This window comes from Suricata suricatta, chromosome 1 (genome assembly GCF_006229205.1).
Source record: "Suricata suricatta isolate VVHF042 chromosome 1, meerkat_22Aug2017_6uvM2_HiC, whole genome shotgun sequence".
Taxonomy (NCBI): Eukaryota; Metazoa; Chordata; class Mammalia; order Carnivora; family Herpestidae; genus Suricata; species Suricata suricatta.
This window is the reverse complement of record NC_043700.1, coordinates 126,717,999-126,739,846: the sequence shown is the minus strand read 5'-3', so window position 1 is coordinate 126,739,846 and position 21,848 is coordinate 126,717,999. Positions and strand designations below refer to the sequence as shown.

At 36.1% G+C, this 21,848-nt stretch overlaps 1 non-coding gene across 1 annotated transcript; it reads right to left on the bottom strand.

Annotated features, from left to right (window-relative positions):
• Window positions 1-20,910: 20,910 nt before the first annotated feature.
• LOC115302784 lies at window positions 20,911-21,103 on the bottom strand. The gene has a single exon (XR_003913630.1). It is a non-coding gene; the product is annotated as a U2 spliceosomal RNA (small nuclear RNA).
• Window positions 21,104-21,848: the final 745 nt, after the last annotated feature.

Here is a 21,848-nt window from a genome sequence, read left to right as displayed (position 1 = left end):
ATTACTCTTCTCTGTCTCCTTGTTTTTTATAAAAATCATAGGTAAATGCCCACTACACCAAACTCAACAAACTGACTCTTAGATTGCAATTAGAATGTGGGAAAAAATAATACAGTTGATTTGAGTTAACCAACAAGGGGTTCTTTTTTTAATCGCAGGTAATTCTCTGGAAAACTGATGACAATTGCATGATTACTATTTGTGGCAAATATCTCTATTTTATTTAAGTAATTTGCCCTGCTTTTGACTGTTAGAGTATATTTTTAAATCTCCATACAGTCTTAACATCTACAAATAGTGCTTTTTTTTTTTTTTAGAATGACAGGAGTTAACTACTTACACTATTTTTTTAAAGTACCCAAATTTTTTAACCATTTTAAAATATTTTCTTTATATAAGGGTAATTTTCATTCACATTTGGCCTAACCAGCCTCAGCTCTTGGACTTCTCAAGTCACATTATCTAGTCAAATTCCTTTTTTGCTCAAACAACTTTGTGGTGGGTTTCTGTCTATCAAAACCAAGTAATGCTGAGCTTTATGCCATTGTCCATTATGTTTTGGAACTAATATACTTATATGAATAAGGAGCTTCTTCCACATGTTAACAGAAAAGATATAATATGCAACAGATATAAACTAAGCAGTGATTACAGACACTGAAATGTCATAAAACTGTGTGGCACCACATCAGGTTTTGTTTTCATTGTTGTTGCTGCTGTTCTTTTATTCAGGAGGGAATCTAGAAGAGGAAAGTCAGACATAAGTTTTCCATCTTTTTAATCCATTGGACAAGATAAGGCTTTGGAAGTTGTTTTACTCGAATTTCAAGTTCAATAAAAATCAGTTGATTATTAACTGTTATCTTGGCAATGGGCCCACCTATAAGAAAACTATGTCTCAGGCAAAAATATGTATCGATTAGCCAAACAACTTTACAGCAAAATTAATTAGCATTCAGGTTTTCAGTTATTGTATTCTAAGTTATTATATCTAAAGTTAATTTTCAATAACTGGATATAAATGAAAGAAAAAAATGAAACATAAAAGCTAAAATCTATAAAGCTATTAGAATAAAATATAACTTTTAGAAGGAAAAATAGCTTTCTGATCTTGGAGTAGGAAAAGATTTCTTAGGACACAGAAAGCACTCATCATAATAGAAAAAAAATTGATCAAAATTAAAAGCTTCCTCTTATCCAAGTCACCATTAAGGAAATGAAAGAAACAAGCCACAGACTAGAAGAAAATGGTCTTGATAACATCTGAAAACACTCTTGATATACACAAATTCTAGATCATATAAAAATATCCTACAACTCAATGATAGAAACAAACAATTTTGTTTAATGGACAGTCTTGAATAGGCACTTGACAAGGGAGATTTATAAATGGTGGGTGAGTACATAAAAAAGTGTGCAGAATCTTTGATCATCAGAGAAATGCAAATTAAAGCTGCAAAAATGCCACTTTACACCCATAAAAATGGCTAAAATTTAAAAAGTCTAACAAAAGTAACTATTGGCTAATATACGGAGAAATCATATCTACAACTCTCCTACATTATTGGTACGAGTATAAAATGGCAAAACTACTTTGGGAAATGGTTTGGCAGGGTTTTTTTTTTTTAATGATAAACATATACCTACAGTATGACTCAACAGTTCTATTCATAGATAGTCATCCAAGAGAACGGAACATATTTCCATTAAAAAAACTTGTACATAAATGTGTATGCCAGCTTTATTTATAATCGGTAAAAATGGGAAACGACTCAAAGTATATCAACAGGAGAATTAATAAGTAAATTATGGTATATTCATATAATAGGACACTATCAATAAAAAAGAATGGCAATGATGAATAGGCTAAAACCAACTAATTTCTTTCACTGGGTGTTAATTCTTGAGGGCACAAGTTATAAAGAATAATAATAGATGCCAATGTTGTTTGTAAATTTGGAAGTGGATTTTACTATTTAGAGGTTTAATTCTCAACCTACTCATTTCAGTAATAGATGATCAAAATGATATTTTAAGTCTATTTTATATACCATAGAAAAATTAATTTCCAAAAATTAGATCATTGAATACAAGTTGGCCTTTTTAAAACTCAACACTAAATAGATCCCAATCCTGATTGATAAAAAGTATTTACTTAAAGCCCTCAATAAGATGGTTCTAACATAAATCTCTATTTGCAATTTTTATATCCAATACAATGTGTTTTAGAGCCTCACTTCCCCACCAAAACACAACTTTAATCAAAAGAGAAAAAGAAAAATAGGTACCTATTGGCATCATTGTATTTGGCAGTCACTCTACTTATGCATAGATACACCCACCACATAAACTCCCACAAAAATACCTCCTTCTTTTTATTTGGTTATTTATTTATCATACTATATGTTGTATTACTATTAATTTTATGAATATATATCCTACCTCTAACCTGACTGTAACTTAATCTTTCTTATTATTCCCTGTCTTTCTTGAAAGTTCCCTTTTCCAGGAATCTATCATATCGTCCTACACTTGATAGGTAATCAGTAAGGTTATATAATAATTTCACCAGGTACCAAACTTTTTATCTCAAATATTATTAAGGAGTGTTAAGCTTTTAGGTAACCCTTTTTTATTATTATTAGTTTATTGTCAGATTGGTTTCCATACAACACCCAGTGCTCCTCCCCACAAGGGCCCTCTTCCATCACCACTACCTCTTTTCCCTCTCCCTCCCCCTCCCTCTTCAACCCTTGGTTCATTTTCAGTATTCAATAGTCTCTCAGGTTTTGTGTCCCTCTCTCTCCCCAACTCTCTTTCCCCATTCCCCTCTCGCTTTTAGGTATACAATATTAAAACATGTAACTTCTGTTACAGTATTAAATATTTAAACTGTTTTAAAATCTTTTCAAAGGACTTTCAAATGAAATTGCATTTAATCTAGAAGTCTGACCTGAATTCTATCAGTACTAGCAATCATAAAAGTTTTTAAGTGAAAGAAAAGTTTTAAGTGAATAAATGAATGTAACTTCTTATTTTCAAAACGACAGAGTTGTATTTAGTATTTCTTATATACAAGTTTATTTATTTAATGGCATGTTTGTAGTCTGTGGAAGGACTGAAGATTTGCAGGAATATTTCTTGTTCTCTATGCAAGGAGATCTCTCACTTATGAATGAAAAACTTTGGGATATTACCTTTTTCAAAATGAACTACTAAAACATGCAACATCAATGAATCTCAGTAACATTACCCTGAGAGAAAACAATGACCCCACATGGGGCTCTGCACTGGGTGTGAGGCCAGTTTGGGATTCTCTCTCTCTCTCTCTCTCTCTCCCTCTGCCCCCTCTCCCTTGCCCACATTCCTTCCCTCTCTTTCTCTTTGTCTCTCAAACAAATTTTTTTAATTAAAAAAATAATAATAATAATGTCAATTCCTAAAAAGAAAATTGCTGAGTAAGCAATAAGAATGCCTAAACCTGCAAATCCAGTCCCATACCTTGAATCTTGTTTTTGCAGATGGGAACAAACTCATCAAAAGGAAAAGCCAGAATCATCAATAGGATCTTAAGAGATCTAGCAAACCCTCCAAAGTGAGGCAGACAATTGATGGAGGTAAACCTAACAAACAAGAAATAAGAATTCAGACATTTAAAATCAGATTCCTCTGAAAAGCCTGGCAAGAAGCACATCCTTAGGTTCTACTGTAGGAACTATCATTCAGTGTTAGGACTCACAATCCTGGAGGAAGTTAAAGTTCTAATAAACTAGCTTCCCAAACAATAAATGGCAAGGGACTCTGGAATAGAGGAACACAAAGGAATCAAGTCAGTGAAACTGGAGTAAGAATTCAAATTCTGAATCCAAGTCCAAAGTTGAGCCCCCATTCATGGGGGCTTAGCAGTAAAACCAACTACTTCACTAAGATCTCTTATCAAAATTGGTCCTAGAGTAGGGTTCCAAACTCACCCCCATTTGGCAGAATCTTTCCAGATTTTAGCAAGTCTCACATACCAGGAAACCCTTTGGTCCTAGGCAAACTGGAAAGGTTGATCATCCTATCCCAAAGTCTAAAATGGACTTGAACTCTCAACTGAATATTCAAGGTCCCAGCTCAAAAGTTATGTAAGAGAAAAGTCAAGAATTAGTCATAACAGTGATGTTGCTAAAGAAGAATGTCACATAGATACACTTTCAACAATTAGATTATTACACAATTAATTCGGGTGTTTGCAAGACAATGCATATGGTTTGGTAAACACAAGCAAAACTCTGACAGATAAATCAGTAGAACTGGGTGAGTGAATAAATATGAGGGGAATGCAGAGGGTCAGTGTTGATTCAGATTCACTATCATGTCAAGATATATAATAATGTCTTTTCTCAGAGAGTCAGTCATGTATTTTTCATGATGTTTCCAATTGGGTAACACTAGCCCTTTATAAAACTATTACATAATTTAAAAGTTGCAGAGATGCTGCATTCAATACATCCCTTTTAGAAAGCTATATTTCACATTACTCAATTAAAAGCACTTCAAAAATGAAGTTTTAAAACCCCTAAATTTCCTCAAAATTCAATCAAAATTTATGTCTTAAAATAATTTCCCCAAGGTGGTTTATAATTAATATATTTTATTATTCTGTTTGGATGGGGGACACAAGGCCAACAGCCTGCCATGCCATGCTGGTCTGCCATGGAGTAAACTTAAAATACTAATGGTTCTTCATATAATCCAGCTATTTCCTTCTGGGTATTTATCCAAAGAAAGCAAAAACACTAACTAAAAAAGATATCTGCACCCTCATGCTCATTGCGGTAATGTTTATAATAGCCAAGATATGAAAACAACCTAAGTGTCTATCAGTTGGTGAATGGATTGTGGTATATATAAACATAATATATGTATACATAATTCAGCCATTAAAATAAGAATGAAACCTTGCCATTTTGCAACAGCATGGATGGACCAGAGAACAGATTGGTGGTTGCCAGAGGTGGTGTGGAGAGTAGGTGAAATGGGTGAGGAAAGTTAAAAGGCCTAAGCTTCCGCTTATAAAAAAAAATGTCATGGAGATACAATATGCAGCATGGTGACTACAGTTAACAATACTGCACTGCATATTTGAGAGTTGCTGAGAGAGTAGATCATAAAAGTTCTCATCATGAAAAAAAAATCTATCACTATGTATAGTGATGAATGTTGGCTGGACTTCTTGTGGTGATGGCTTAACAATATATACAGATGTCAAATCATTTTATTGTACATCTGAAATGAATGTGATGTGTGTCTATTATACCTCAATAAAAATGAAATATTAATGGTTTCTAATAAAAGTAAACTTTGTGATCAATGTCATAGAAAAAGAAGGATCTAACTCTGTATCACTTTTCTTTTTAAATAATAAACTTTATATTTCAAAGCAGTTTTAGGTTTACAGAAAAATTGAGAAGAAAATTACAGAGAATCCTCATATACTCTACTCCCCTCCCCACAGTTTCCCCTATTATTAACATCTTGCATCAGTGTGGTAAGTTTGTTACAACTGATGAACCAAATAATGATACCTGATCATCCATTAAAGTCCAGAGTGTATATTAGGGTCCACTCTGTATTGTACAGTTCTATGGGTTTTGACAAAGGTACAATGTCATGCTTGCACTCACTTTTAATTTTCTTCTTGCTTAGAAGTCAATTTTACCTTCAGGTAACAAATGTATTCACATCAAAAGAAAGTAGGTGAGATTGGTCTGCTGAAAGGTTTTCCTAGTGGACAGATCAAGACTGTTAGAAGCCAGTGGCAGAAAATGTACTTTGAACCAACTTTTATTAAGCTTATAAAAGTATTATTTTTTTTCACCAAGAACACCCATAGCTAGCCAAATTATGTCCCTTTGTGGTTAAATATACTTTGTACATGCAGAATGTCTGCTGCAAAGAAAATAGTCGTTATACTCAGCTTTTCAGGATCCTCAGTTTCTTTGAAAGTGTGGATTTAGTTTACAATAATAATGGGGAGAAAGAAATTCTACTTAAAAATAATACCAAAGATGTTTCAGTTTCCTCAGGTAGCAACAGCTTAAAATATCTAATTAGAGGATTTGTCGTTTTAACAACTATGCTAATAGAAAAATGCCTTTTCTCAGATTCCAGTAGAAGCTGGGTTGTGAGATAAACCGTTATTCTTGCCAGACATCCTCAGGTTTATCCACGCTTCAATCCACGCACAGATGTAGCAATTCCAATCTGCCTTATCCTCGCTTTACTGCAGTGCCTCAGAAGCATGACCAAAGCATCGAGATACCATGGATTATATTGGAGTTTAGTGTGGAAACTCAACTTCTTACCACTTTGCAGCAACTCGTATCTTCATTTAAAAAAGGCTATTGTTTTCAGCTCTATTGAAAGTATAATTGATAAATAAAACTATAAGATATTTGAAGTCTACAACGTGATGATTTAGTACACATATACACTGTGAATAGATTTTCCTCATTAAGTTAATTATTGCACCTCCCATATCATATTTACCTTCCTTTGGGGAGGTGGGAGGTAAGAACACTTAAGATCCACTCTTTCAGCGAATTTTAGCTATACAGCTACAGTTGGCATGTTACACATTAGATGCTCAGAGCCCATTCATTTATCTTCTAACCAAACGTATGTATGTAGTTTTTTACCAATCTCTTCCTATTCTAACCACCCCTCTGACCCCCAATGGGTGGCAACCACTTTTCTAGTCTCTGTTTCTATGATATCAACTTTTTTTAGGTTTCCCTTCTAAGTACAACCTTACAGTATTTGTCTTTGTCTGTCCAGCTTGTCTCACTTAACATAATACCCCAAGGTCCATCCATGTTTTCTGTCTCGGTGGTAAGATTTCTTAAAGGGCTATTCTTACCTCTGATTCTGACTTACTATCACTGTGCTTAAAAGATGGTCACTGAGGCAGGCCAAGAGACAAAACACAAGCCCAAACACTTGTAATAAAATTTAAAATAAAAAGTTAATAGTATTTTTAATAAATATAGATCCTCTATCACCACTAAATGAAATTTTCTAGAAGTGTTGGGAGCTATTTGAGCTCACCAGTAGAGTGAATATTCCTGGTGAGGGTACGGCAAGTTTGCACGGTCTCTTGCCCCCAGATAGCTCCCAAAACTTTCATTTCTGCTTAAGCACCAAACCTCAGAGTGTTTTGCTAATTAGAGTCAGGAGCTGGCTGTTCCCCCCCCCCACCGCCCAGCCCTGTCCCTGAGACATGACCACACCTGGTCAGGGAAAAGATAAGTAAACTAGGTACACCCTAATGCAACACATAACTTTCCCCTTAGCAATTCGGATAACTGAATACCTTCTGGGCCTGAATGCCTTTGTGATGGTCACTACTGCATAAAATGTATCTATCATCTTTGGGACTATGAGAGCAAGCAGATCTCCTGAGAACTTGTTTTTCTGGGAACTTTCTCTTAGAGTTATAAATGGCCTAATGACCCTTACTCATAAAAAACTGACCTTTACTAAAGAATGCTATTTGCCTCTTGGTTAAAGGATGCTTCCTTGAGGCTAGACCTGAGGTTTTGTAAAAATATCTATGACACCATGAGTGCCTGTGGCTAAAGTTGTAAAACTTATCCATTGGAAATCATTTACTGCCCTTTCTTGTCCTTGTACCTTTTGCCATAAATAAACCTTGAGAACCAGACAAGATGGAGACGCCTGCCAGATAGGCAGCCGTGCTTGTCTGGGGATCAGAATGAAAACGCAAGGCTCTGCCACTTTCTCTTTGGCCTGCACCGTCATCCTTCGGGGGACCCCTGGACCTGCAGGAGCTGGACTCCGGCATAGAAGGCCTATTTTTAAATATGATATGAGAAGATTTTTGTAATCACTCACTAGTTATAGAATTCTGGGTTTGTGCAATAAAACAACAGTATGAGTAATAGTAATATATGGTGATAGTACCCAAGACAATCAAATGAGTAGTAATCAGAATTAATAATATATTACAGGATTTGGCATATTTGGTCTTCTTTTTTTAAACCAAATAATCATCAGCATAAACTTGTATATACAGCTTATGCTTGCTGGGTTTTCCAGTTATAACAAAAAAAACCCCTCAAAGTATCCTAAACATATCATTCAACCTTCATTGGAATGTTATATTTAAGAGGGAGACAGAGAAATAGAAATCCAATTTTGAAAATTGTCTAAACTCATGAAGATATAGCAGTGATAATAGTATAAATGTATATGCATCCTGTAAATGCATGTGAGTTTTTTTAAAATTTTAAACAATGTATAAATATCTTTAAGGCTCATCGTGTATAGATCGTGAAAAGAGTACTGGACTTATCAACAGACTTACTTTAAATCGTAGCTATGCTGTTCCCTGTCTGTGTGACTTGAACAAATCACGTAGCCTCTCCACTTCCCAATTAAGGCATTCACATAATAGACATAATAATATTCACTTTACAGAATTTTCATGAGAATCAAATTACATAATGTGTATCACTGTGACTGGTACAATCATTGGCGAATGACAGCCACATGATAAATATTGAACATTCAGTTGAATCTATCTGCAATAAGAAACATATAACCCACATTTAAATTTTAATCTCTTAATATAATTTTGAAAGCTATGAATATTGTCCAGTGCCCCAGGAGTATTCATCTTCTGCTGCCTGACAATGTTCTTAAAGTGTATACACAAGGCAAGCTGCAGCTGGTCATAGGGCACTTGGCAGTGTTGAAGAAGCAATATGGAACTAATAATAAACTTGAAGAAATGTAAGCCTACCCGCCAGTATACACTTGAGAAACTACTCAAAACATCAGCGGTCTTCCCTAGAAATCTCCCAGAGAAAATTCAGCTGCTTGGTCAGCAGAGATAAATGCTTTCTTAAGAAATAGAGAACCAAACCAAGAAAATTAAGCAAAACCTAATACAGCTGTTGGAGCTGTGTGATATTCTTATAATTTAATTAAAATCAATTCAACCAGCAAATCACTGAGTAGCATACAAGTACAAAGCACTGTGTTAAGAGATTTAGAAAAGAAGTTCAAGACATGAAACCTATCCAAAAGAAGCTCATGGAGTGCCTTGGGTGGTGGCTCAGTCAGTTAAGCATCTGACTTCAGCTCAGGTCATAATCTCATAGTTCACAAGTTCAAGCTCCATGTCAGGCTCTGTGCTGACAGCTCAGAGCCTGGAGCCTGTTTTGTGTCTTTGTGTCCCACTCTCTCTCTCTCTGCTCCTCTACCACTTACCTCTGTCTCTCTCTCTCAAAAATAAATAAACATTAAAAAATAATAATAATAAATAAAAAGAAGCTAATGATCTTACTGCAGAGTCAAGACTGACCCACTTGAGAAAAAAAAAAAAAAAAAAACCTAGAAAGATGCCCCTAAATGTAAGATCAAAACAGTGAAGTCTCTAGTTCAGAGAAGGAAGACCTCAACATGAGCATACATGCTGAAAACATGGACCTCCAATCCTGTATCTGTTGAGAAGCAGCACAGGCAAACCAAAAGCAGATCTAAGTTTTAATTCCATGATGACTAATTACCCAATAGATGTTGGGCAGGTAGTGGCTCACTAGGTTTGATTTTTTTTTTTCATCATAAAATATCGGGTCTACATTACACGATAATTATAGTTCTGTAACAAAACAGAAGAGACTCTTAAGATCATTCTTGAGCAATGAATAAAATTTGAGCAGTTGAGATTTAAGGAGAGCAGACTTAACTAAAGTTAAAGAAAAATAGATCATATCTGAATGAAAGTAAAGAGATGACACTCCAGTTGAAGGGAGAAGAAAAGTACTGGGAGAAATTGAAAATCTTCAATTAGACTGTCTTAGGCAAAAGATGCAAACTAAATGTTTGCATTACAATGAAAATATAAGGCAGTGAGAACAGAAGCCACTACTAAAGTCAGTTTTGGCTTTCTGAGTCATTTAATATATACTATCTTATAATAAGTAATAGTTGCTATTATCATTATCACCAATATCATCATAAACATCATTTTTTTAGCTATCCACTCAAAAGTTACTCTATACCAGGCATTAGGCTACATTTTACAGACAGACATCCACTCTAATCTCATAGCATTTTTTGATCATTGTGTTACTAACACTTGTTGATCATCCGCTATGTGCTTGGGCTCACGCTACATTGCTACAGTCCTCACTACTATCCCATCAGGTATGTAAGAGTATTATCCCTACTTAATGGACAAGAAAATTAACAGAAAGAGAGTTTAATTCATCTGTCAGGATCACACAGCTAAAAACTAGGTGAATCTGGATTTAAATCCATGCATATCTGACTGAAGTTTCTCTGTTAAGACGCTGGGGAGGTGGGGGATGCTAATGAACTTAAGTTATAAAAATAGTATCATCCAATAGGAAGATCTTTCCTCACACTCACAGTCAGAGCACTGATTGTGTCCTATCATTACCGTGGCCTTTCTGGTACATATGGAGAATTGGCAGTCAGGGCAATGCAACCTTTAAGCAGAAGCAGTGAAACCTCCAAATAAGAAGGCAGAAGAAGCCCTTCAAGGATGTAGTGTGACACAGCTTTGTAAAAACATGGCAGAGCTGTGAACTGCTAAGAAACAGCAGTAGCTAATAGAACACCTGGTATTCTTCTATAAAGAATGTGACTGCTCTTTTTTCAGCAAGGATTTTAAGCCAACTGTGAACCTAAAAGACAAAGTTTCAGTCTCTTCAAATAGCTACAATCCCTAAACTGAAAACCTACCTCCTATAGGCAATGTTGAAAAGATATTGGTAGTAGGCCTTCAAACACAGCTGCATACTTTTATTGGAGATCTCATCTATAGAAATGAAATGCAATGGTATTGTGAATGCATGTAAACATACACAAATACAAACAAGTATTCATCCAGTCAACAAATACTCATTGAATATCTACTGTAATGGGAAAGACAAAATTCGTTCAGATATTGCGTCTGCTCATTGAAGGGGCTCAGTGTTTTACTAGACACGAATATGAATAATCATAAAGCAAGGTTTTTTAAATTGCTAATTCAGTAGAGAAATAGGAATAAAGGAATGTAAGTTTGGGGAGAAATTATTTTTAGCTATGGTGATTGGGGAAAATCTTAGAAATGAACACTGTGAAATAATAGAAAAAATATATACTGGTCTCTGCTTCTCTCCCTTCTCCCTGCCACATTCCTAGCACAAAGCTCCTAAATCCTTTGGAATTTCCTGGGTCTTAGGAGAGAGCATCTTTTATTCTAATGAGGAGACTCTTGACAGGCTCCTGGATGGTTTCAGGATGATGGCTGGTCATGAGAAAGATCAAGCCATTGTTAGAAACGGGGAACTTGTAGCCCCACCTTCCAAATCCTTGGAAAGGGCAATGAGCTTGGAAAGGGATATAAGTTAATAATCAATCATGCCTATGTGATGAAGCCTCTATAAAAATCTTGAGAATATCTGAGAGTATAACATTACTTGTAAATTTAAGTGTTTCCCTGAGTTCTGTGAGCTGTTCTACCAAATGATAGACTCCAAGGAGGGGGTGATGGAAACCTCTGATTTGCATGCAGGTTACACAGAAGTTGTGAGAAAACTGGGAATACCACTTGTGATTGGTATCTAAAGAGAGGGAGCAGTCTTGTGGGACTGAGCCCTTAATCTGTGGAGTCAGTGCTAACTCCAGTTAGTGTCAGAATTGAACTGAATTACAGGTTGGTGATGTCAAAGAATTGCTTGTGTGAGGGGAAAGTCCACACATCTGGTATCAGAAGTGACACCAGTGTTTACACCAGTCAGAATCACACAAAGTTACACCAGTGACTCATGAAGTTGTGAGCTGTGAGTGTGATAAGAGAAAGACAGAAGTGAATTCTTCCATTTGCACACATATAAACACATATATATAGCAGAGTCAGTGATAGATTTTGTAGGAAATTTCTAGAAGTGCAGAGAAGGAATCAGCCTAGGGTAATGAAGAGACCACTGAGTAAAGATCTATAACACAAATAGGAATACTTTAAACACAAAAATAGGCTAGGTTGCTCACTATCACAAATAACACCAGGAAATTACAACAGTGATAAATTTGTGACAGACAAATAAGAAATGAAGTTCAACTCACAAAACATACAAAAAGTCAATAGAAACCAGATTCAATTTGCAAGAAATAAAACAGTTCAATAGAAAATATCCTCTCAGTCCATAATACAAGTACCCTCTTACGTGTGAACTTCACACAATTTTCTGTAATAAATGCTGTGAACTTGTCATCATTCTAATACAATGGATATAAACACAAATTAATTCCCTCAGTTCCACAACAGTTTAACACAAAACAGAGTGTCCACTATGTGCCAAGCATTGTGCTATAGTCTTTAACATTTTATCCAGTCTGGGCATTAGGCCACTCCAGGGATGAAATATAATTCATACTCAGTTAAATTGAGATCTACTCAGTCAAGATCCAATTTCTCAACATAAAGAAAAGTATTCCATTATAAAGGAAATCATCCCTTTTTTTGCTCCTTTGTAGTCTGAATACTTACCTTTGGATCTAGTCAGATACTAGTAAGTATCCACTGTACCAAGAAGAGTTGCTGGAAAACACTCAATGCATGTTTGTTGAATGAATAATGAATGACTCAGTAAACCAATAAGACAATCAAGTATAAGCAAAGTAAGGAGCAAATATGTTAAAGTTTCTGTCATATATTGAATTATGTTCCTTCAAAAAGATGTGTTGAAGTCCTAACCTCCCAGTACCTCCAAATGTGACCTTATTCAGAAATACAGCCCAGGTGGTTTGCAGATGTAATTAGTTAAGATGAGGTCACACTGAAGTAGAGTGAGCTTCAAATCCAACACAGGACAGGCTGCTCATCCATTAGGGGCATGGTGTCCTTATAAAAGGGGGAAATTTGAACACAGATAGGCACTCGTGGAAAAAAGATATTTGGAGTGGCCAGGGAAAAGCCAGCCATCTACAAGCTGGAGAGGTCTGGAACAAGCCTTTTCCTCACAGCCCTCAGAAGGGATCAGTCCTGTCAACACCCTGCCTTCACACTTCTGGCCTCCAGAACGGGGATACAATAAATTTTTGTTGCTTGAGCTGCCTACTTGGTGGTATTCTGCTCCAGCAGCCCTCAGAAAATTAGTACAGTCCTACAGCTTCTCTTCTTGCTCACTTACAGTCTTCCCAGAGAAACCATAGTTATCAATTGTATCTTGTCTCTTTCTTACACAAAACATACAGTGGCTTCCAACACACTGAGGATAAAATTCAAATTCCTTATCATGGTCTTCCAGGCCCCTCATTCTCAGACTCCTGGCTCCCTCACTGATCTCTTTCTCTACCCTCTCTCCTTCACTCCTTTCTCCCTCCAGCCAGCACTGACTGATATTTCTTGGAAAAGTCAAGAATGTTTCTTGGTAGTCTGAAGAAGCATGACTTTTGCACTAATTGTTCCTTCTGTCTGCAGCTCTCTTCCTTAATGTGTGCATTATTTGTATCTCATTTCATTCAAAACTCCTGGAAAAGTCCACTAGAGAGGACTTCCTGACAAGCCTGTTTAACAGTGTCCCACATTACCTCTATCCCTTATTCAGTGGCTATGTTTTTCTTTATAGCAGTTAACCCTTCCTGGTATGTTAAATGTTTACATGTCTGTTTTCTGTCTTCCTCTCTAAAATGTATAAAAATGAAACAATGTTTTGTTTACTGTTGTGTCTTCAACAGCCAAACAATGCTTGACATGTAGCAGATACACTAGGTAAATATTTGGTGCAACAGTCTTACACATTTACTCTAACATCCTTGAAAATCTATGAAATACAATATTATTCAGTCACTAAACAACTATTTGGCACTTCGTTTGTACCCGGAGCAGGGATAGGCCCTATGACAGGCACAGGAGAGATACACATATAAATCTCTCATGGACCTGGCCCTCAAGAAGCTTGGGGTAGAATTTAACTGTGTTCCATGAATTGTTACAGGCAATGTACAAACTGTAAAACTACAAAGGAGAAAACAGTCAGCTCCACTTGTCAGGGAGGAAAGGCTTAACAGAATAAGTAGCAGGTGAATATAGGCTTAAAATAACTTTTCAAAAGGAAGAGGCAACATAAACATGTGCAGGGTAGCATGGAACAGTCTGATGGGTTCAAATAATGGAAAGTAGTGAAGTAAGGTTGGAGCACAAGAACACAAGGGAACGAGAATGGCAGTGTTTGTGTGGTTGAGTTGAATCTTGATGAAAAGCAGAAAACAGATAGCGTATTTCCCATTTTAAGGAATTAGGAGTTTATCTTAGAGCTCAAAGAATCCCCCTGAAGACACAGCCTAATGGACACATCATTATTTTAAGATCTGAAGGGGACAAAACCAAACCTCTAGCGGTATTGCATTACAAATCTACTACAGGCACCTCCAGAGTGTGAAACATCATTTTGCACACGAATGACACATTAGTTGGGGATGGGAGGTGTTTGGTTTCATTGTATTTTCTATTAAAATGTGATTTGATCGAGATCTATTATATGCTGGCTTACAGTCTCCAATTTTATAATCGCCACTTCTTTATGTAGGTCTGAATTCCCTGGCATCAACACATCTCTGGAGACACCATGTCACAATTACTTGTTGACGTTGCTTGAAGTAATTTAGGCCTAAACTGTACCTTTGCCCCAGTCTTAACAAATAGAACAGGCCAATCATGATAAGGACTGCCACTGATAAATTGGCTTTCGAACCATTTTAGTCCTGAGCTTCAGGCATTCTGGTTATCAGTTTTCTAAACACAATCATTGAGTGCATTCCTCTTGCTCCTTGTTTTCAATTTTTTAAATGAAATCCTTTCTCTTTTTCCTCAACAGAATCTCACAGAGCCCAGTGTATAAAATTTGTACAGCAATGTTTAATTAATTATAAACACATTACGCAGATTCGAACTTACACTATTTTTATATAGTAGAAGTGATCACTGTGCACAATGTGGTTATTTTAATAAACCGGATCAATCCTGACTTATGGATGATAGTTGTAGACCTGTCATTACCAGCATGAAATCTGACTCTGTATTTCTTTGTTGTTGGAACATACATTTTTTAATGGATCTGGTTCACAGAGCCTGAGTTTAAAAAAAGAAAAGAGAGAAAGTGTGAGAGAAAGAGAGAGAGAGATCAAAGCAGAGCTAGAAATTTCTAATCTACAATTCATGTACAATTAGCTTATATAAATTGGGGGTTGTAACACTCTAGACTCTAGAGCCTGGAGGCAAATCCAGCTGCATTTATAATGTATGTTTGTTAGTTAGTTGCCATAGTTTAAAAATGGAAAGATTTGGGGGGTACCTGGGTGGCTCGGTTGTTAAGTGTCTAACTCTTGATTTCAGCTCAAGTTATGATCTCACGGTTTGTGGCATTGAGCCCCATGTTGGGCCCACTCTGCTGTCAGTGCAGAGTCTGCTTGGAATTTTCTCTCCCCCCCCACCCTTTTTCTCTGCCCCTTCCCTACTTTTGCACGTGTGCTCTCTTTTTCTCTCTCTCCTCTCTCTCTCAAAATAATTAAACTTTTTTAAAAAGGAAAAAAGTTGAACAATTTCATTTAAAAACAGGATTTCTGGCTTCTCCTGACATTTCTGAAGATCTGGCAATACTGGGTCATATTCCTTACTTGTGACTGCTTTCGATCGTTTGCTCTTTTTAGATGGATTTATACACACACACACACACACACACACACACACACACACATACACACCTTCCATTCACTACCCACCTGGAACCTCTAGCTTTAAATTTGTGTTCTCTGAACTGTATATGCAAAGATAGTGGGAAAACCTTTATTCCCTTTTCTGTCTCTACTCCATCACCCTAATCCATCACCCTTAAGTCCACCAACCATCAGGCTCCTCTTGGACCACTGCAGTCACCTCTCAAATGTTCTTGGTTTTTGGCTCCCATCTCTGAGCAGACCTAGTTGTATTTGCCCTTGGATTTATCCATTCTTTGTCCTTCACAGACTTCTATGCCTGCATTTCCCAGACACTCATTCCAGCTGTCTTCTGATTGGGGTCAGTCAGTGGGAGGCACTACAGGAGATGGGAGAGAATAAAGGGAGAAGCAAAAGTATTTGTGTCCCTTCCTCTCTGCCTTATGCAGTGCCTCTGGCAGGAGCACCTCTCGCTCATGGCCCCTAGCTCCTGGAGTCCTCACACAGGTTGCCTATTCCCCCTGGGAATACCTTTGTATCATTCAAGGTCACACCAGAAAACAGATGGCACATTTGAAAATGAATTTGAGGTGGATGTTTTGAACAAAGGGATTAATTAAAGATGTAAGTCCAGAGGAACCATGGGGGTTAGTGTTTAGACTCCTGGATTCAATGAGAAAAAGAGCAGCAGGTAAAAGTGTGAGGGGCAGTCACCTTTCAGGCAACAGACAGTAAAGCGAAGATAATTTTAACAGGGAAGAAGCAAGGGGAATAAAATCTCCAATATTGCTTTCCCCCCTCCATAGAGCTTCTCTACTGTGGCCCTATTGACATCATTTTGGACCCATAATTCCATGTGGGGGAAGGGGTACTGTCCTGTGCATTGTAAGATGTTTACCAGCATCCCATTAGATGCTGTGAAAAGAAACTGTCTCTGGGCACCATCAAATGTCTCCTGGAAATCAAAATCATTCTCCAGTTTGAGGGCCACTAAGAAACCTATTATAGTCCATTCACATTAGCCTCCCAGAACAAAGAAAAGGGTGGAGAACGGTGAAGAGTGGATCTGGAGGGGCAAGTGGAAAATATTCAGCACAACTTTTTACCCCCTATGACCTGGCACTGACCCCACTCGTTCTTCAGATCTCAGTTTTATACAGGACATTCTGCCCTTTCCTCACCAGCCCTCCCACTTGTTAAATTAAGTGCTTATTCATTACTCTAACTAGCTGTACCTATTATTTATCTCAGACTTTATTACAGTTGGCCATTCTGTATTTTATTTGTCTGTATATTTTTTATATGTGGTTCACCAGTGACCTGAAAACCTTTTGACAATATGGGCCATGGCATGGCTGCCAGCTCACCAACCACCTAGGACAGGGCCTGACATAGAGTTGGAGCTCAATAAACACATGATGAATAACTTAATTATGAATGAATGTGCTAATAGAACAGGATAGGTAAATGAACTGGTGATTCTTGTTAGGTTAAACCCATTTTGGGTCACATTTGAGTATTCTTATTGTTAAATAAGCTATATTTAAAATATGCTCACGAATAAAATCTGACTCAAATATTCACACAACTCTTACCTCATTTTCATGAAAAACATTTTGAAATCTCTTACCTGGTAGAACTTCCTTATTTTATATATGAAACCCTGTTAAGCTAATGAAACAGGCTAAAATAGGCAAACTAAGAATAAGAAGAAACTACTCATTGAAAAGAATACAAAAGTATGTATTACAAATGCAATTTGGACTATAGAAAATGTTAAATAGAGAAAAGTTGAGAGAAATAAAAAGTAGTCACTGGACATGCTAACTTAATTAATAAAATGAACAAAAATATGTATATGCACATTCATGGCAGCATTATTCACAAGAGGCAAAAGATGGAAGACCTCAAGTATCTATCAATGAAGTAATGGATAAACAAAATATGATATATGCATATTTCATACAACAATACTTCGCCTTGCAAAGAAAGGAAATTCTGACACATGCTACAACATGAATGAATCTTGAGGACATTATGTTAAGTGAATAAGCCAGTTACAAAAGTGCAAATACTCTATGATTCCATTTATAGCAGATACCTAGATTAATTGAATTCACAGAGATAGAAAGTTCAATGGTAGTAGCCAGTGTCTAGAGGAAGGGGCTAATGGGGACTTGTTTAATGGTTATAGCGTGTTAAAAAACAAAATTCAACTGAGTTCATGTGAAAATCTAATGGCTCTGTTAAACAATATATGAATCAGGCACCATTCCATCTAGCAAGTAGAAGTGAGCTCTTCTGAATTACACAAAACAAAGGTTTTTAAAGGCAGAGAAGACATTGAAGAGGAGGAGGAGGAGAGGGTTGACTGGTTAAAACTACATTCCTAGGGGGCTGAGACTGCAGTTAGGCTAAGTATTAAGTCTTTGTTTACTGACTTGGGGCTTAACATGAGGGATGCCATTTTGGACCTGTGGTTTTCTTTTTAACAAGAGTTTCAGTTCTGCAAGATGAAAAAGTTTTGGAGACTGGATGCTAAACAATGTAAATATACTTAACACTATTGAACTGGTCACTAAAAATGGTTAAAATGGTAAATATTATGCTATGTGTTTTCATCAAAAAAATAAATTTTAAAAATGCAAGAAAAAAGTAAATATATAAATAAATAAAATCATTCAAGATACTAAAATTTTTAAAAGGCAGCAATTGTAGTACAAAGTCCTTGGATTGCCAAATGACAGGCATAAATTTCATCTGAGACTGTGACCCACCCAATGCCTGTCATGGCATTGCTCACTGTCATGGTGAGCATTACTGATGCTTGCTTTTAGAGAACAACTGTTTAAGGTCAGTGTGAGAAGCAGCATAAAGTAATGGAAAGTGCACTGATGCAGAGAAAGATTGCCTGGGTTCAAATCCCTGCTTCTTCTACTTTTTATTTGCTTTATGACCTTGAGCAAGCTGCTTGACTTCTCTGTGCTTTCGTTTTTTCATTAGCAAAGAGGGTTAATGATCTTACATTTCTCATAACATTGTTATAAAAATTAAATTGAGTTACAAGTTTTAAAGTGCTTAGAAGATACTCGTATAGTGTGAATTAAATAAGATAAATAGTTTCATACACACATTAGACTTTCTTTCCATAAAAGCTTTTTTTTTTTTTAATTTTCTTCCCTTTGGGTACAAGACTAGAAGAGTCCAAGCTCCTTATAATAAACTGCTCCTCTAAGAGGTGTTGAGTAGTTACTCCAGGCCAACTAACCGGCAAGTGACAAATCCATCAGCCTTTCAATGATCCCTCTGTGCTGTGTGACCTGGACAACAATGGCCCTAGGATCTCTCTGCTGTCAGAGCAAGCCTTCCTCAGGCAGGGATAGAACTTCACTTCCTATTCTCTCATTAAATCTTCACGCCCTCATTTCTCCACTCAGCATATGATGGGCAGGTAGAAAAACAATTTATGAATCTAACTCCCTTCCTGGATTTTATTTCTAGATTTTCCCATGGAACATCTTACTGTCCAAAAGAAAACATTAATTTATTTCATGAAGAATATGACTTAGTGTGAACCAGTAAAATAAAATTAACTGTTGTTATACTTTTATGTCAGTTCCAGGTGAAATATTAAACAAAAGTAATCAAATTATACACTTAGACATGACTTCAAAACCTAGAAATTTTGCCTGTTTTCTAATAGAGAACAAAATAATATTCCCTTCTTCAATTTTATTTTATCCCGTAAACATAAATTTGATATAGGTAGAAGATTCAGGAATTTTATTTTTTTAAAAATTTGAATACCATTACAAATAGTTGGGTAATCAACCAAGAATACAAATAATTTTTTAAAAAAAGAAAGAAAACGTATTCAGTCATGAATAGAAATGACAAAATGTACCTCACACATAGTTGAAAGGCAAAAGAGCAAATGTGTGTTGCTGAAATGTGTAATAATTCTAATGAATTAAATGGCCTACTTTATCATTGTTGATTAATTTTTAATCCTCACATCTCTTGGCTCTCATTTCTCAACAACCTAGAAGACATACCATCTCTTTTATCATTATATCCTGAAGTTTTATGGACTAGTTTGTATTCACTAGTTCTACAGTGCCCTTAAAAATTACAAGTATTGGAGAAATATGAAAGTTCTTCTTACCCTTCACCATTACTTCATTTATCTGGGCTATCTCTAAAATATAGAATGTTAGCTTTGATTTTACCATCAGACTGTTCATTCATTTAATAATTTCTATTGAGTGGCAGATGCAATATACCAGGAATGGGAATATAACAGGAACAAGTTCCAGCTACATAAAGGCTGCATTACAACTGCAGAAACAAATAGACAGGAATTTAGGCAGAGAAGTTCATGTATTCAAGGGAGAAAGAATGGCAAATGCAAGAACCCTAACACCAGACTGAGCTTGGTGTACTCAAAAAACAGCAAGAAAGTCAGGGAGAAATGGGAGAACAGTAGGAAATGAGGCCAGAGGGGTAACCAGGAAGTGTGGAAGGGACTTCAAATTACATTCTGTATAATGGCAAGCCATGGAATGTTGAAAGTCAGATGTGATGGTCTGATTCACACCACAAACCCACTCTGGGAGCAGGAGATCAGAGTCTAGATGGAAAAAGCAGAGAGCCAAGAAAACAAATTAGGCAAGAGATGATAGTGAGTTGAATGTGGATAGTAGGAGTAGATGAGAAGAGAGGTGACTGGACTCAGAAATATTTTGAATGCAGAGAAGACAGATTTGCTGGTTGTAGGATTGGATATACAGGATGTCGGTAAGTGCTTGTTTTTTATTAATGAATGTTTCATACAAATTATAATAACTCATATTACAAAGTTTTAGTAGAGTAACAAATTGTCATGCACATCTGTACTAAAAGAAAACAACTAAAGTTTAAACAAATTCCAACTAAACCAAAGAGAAAAAAAAGATTTCTAAATACTTATATATAAATTGCTTTCTTACACATGTAATACTCTTGGGCATAGCATTGGCATGGTAGGATTTATTTGGAATTTTAAAAGTACATAAAAACATTTTTTTCATATATTAGTCTTTATTCACCTTTCCTTTACTACTTATCTTTCTCAATTTTAGAGAACAAAATAAGTTTTAATGTAACATAAAACAAGTATTTCTATAATTAATAAATAGAAATATTACCAAGCTGTTGATTAGCTAGTGTGGAAACATGTGGCAGATTTCTTTTTGTTACTCAACCATTTTAATCTACCAATCCCTGTTGATTACAATTACCAATCTAATAACAATTGCTAATCTACCATTTTAACTGATAAGAACAGACACCACACTTGAACTTAGCCAAAAGGCTGAGAAGCAATAATCTACCATTTAAAAATGCAATGAAGCAAAATGCAGCATCAGAAGTGGCACAAGCTTTCCAAAGGATTCCCTCAGTTAACAAAATTTCAAAAACAAAACAAAAAAATAACTCATGTTTGACCTTGGCAGTGTTATTTCTCTTACCTCACTGCTTTGCTAACATTTCCTATATGCCTTTCCTTTTCTTTATAATATGAACTATTTAATCGTTGGTCTTTTACAAATTAGTCATATATCTTTAACATGAACTGATAATGAGGCGCCTGGGTGGCTCAATCAGTTAAGCATCAGACTTCGGCTCAAGTCATGATCTCATGGTTTGTGAGTTTGAGCCCCACATCACAGAGTGCAGAGACTGCTTGGGATTCTCTCCCTCTCCCTGTCTCTCTGCTCCTTCCTCACTTGTACTTTCTCTCTCTCAAAAAAAAAATAAACTTAAAAAAAACTAATATGAAATGTTAAGGAATATTTCTGAAAATCTATTTGGTTTGAATTACTGCCCAAGAATTTTGAAATAAGGAAAATGAATCTAAGATATAAAATTATAAAAATCCACATACAATGCATATGATTATCTCCAATGAGGGGTAAATCAAGAGATTGTTGATAAATGAAACTGAAGAGTTTGGAGCACCCAACACTCTGTGAATATTACCCAGGTATAATCTCCATGGTTTCAGCCTGGAAAGTGGTTATAACTTAGTAAAATGAAACAATCAATTGTATTGTGTCTCATTTAAAGAA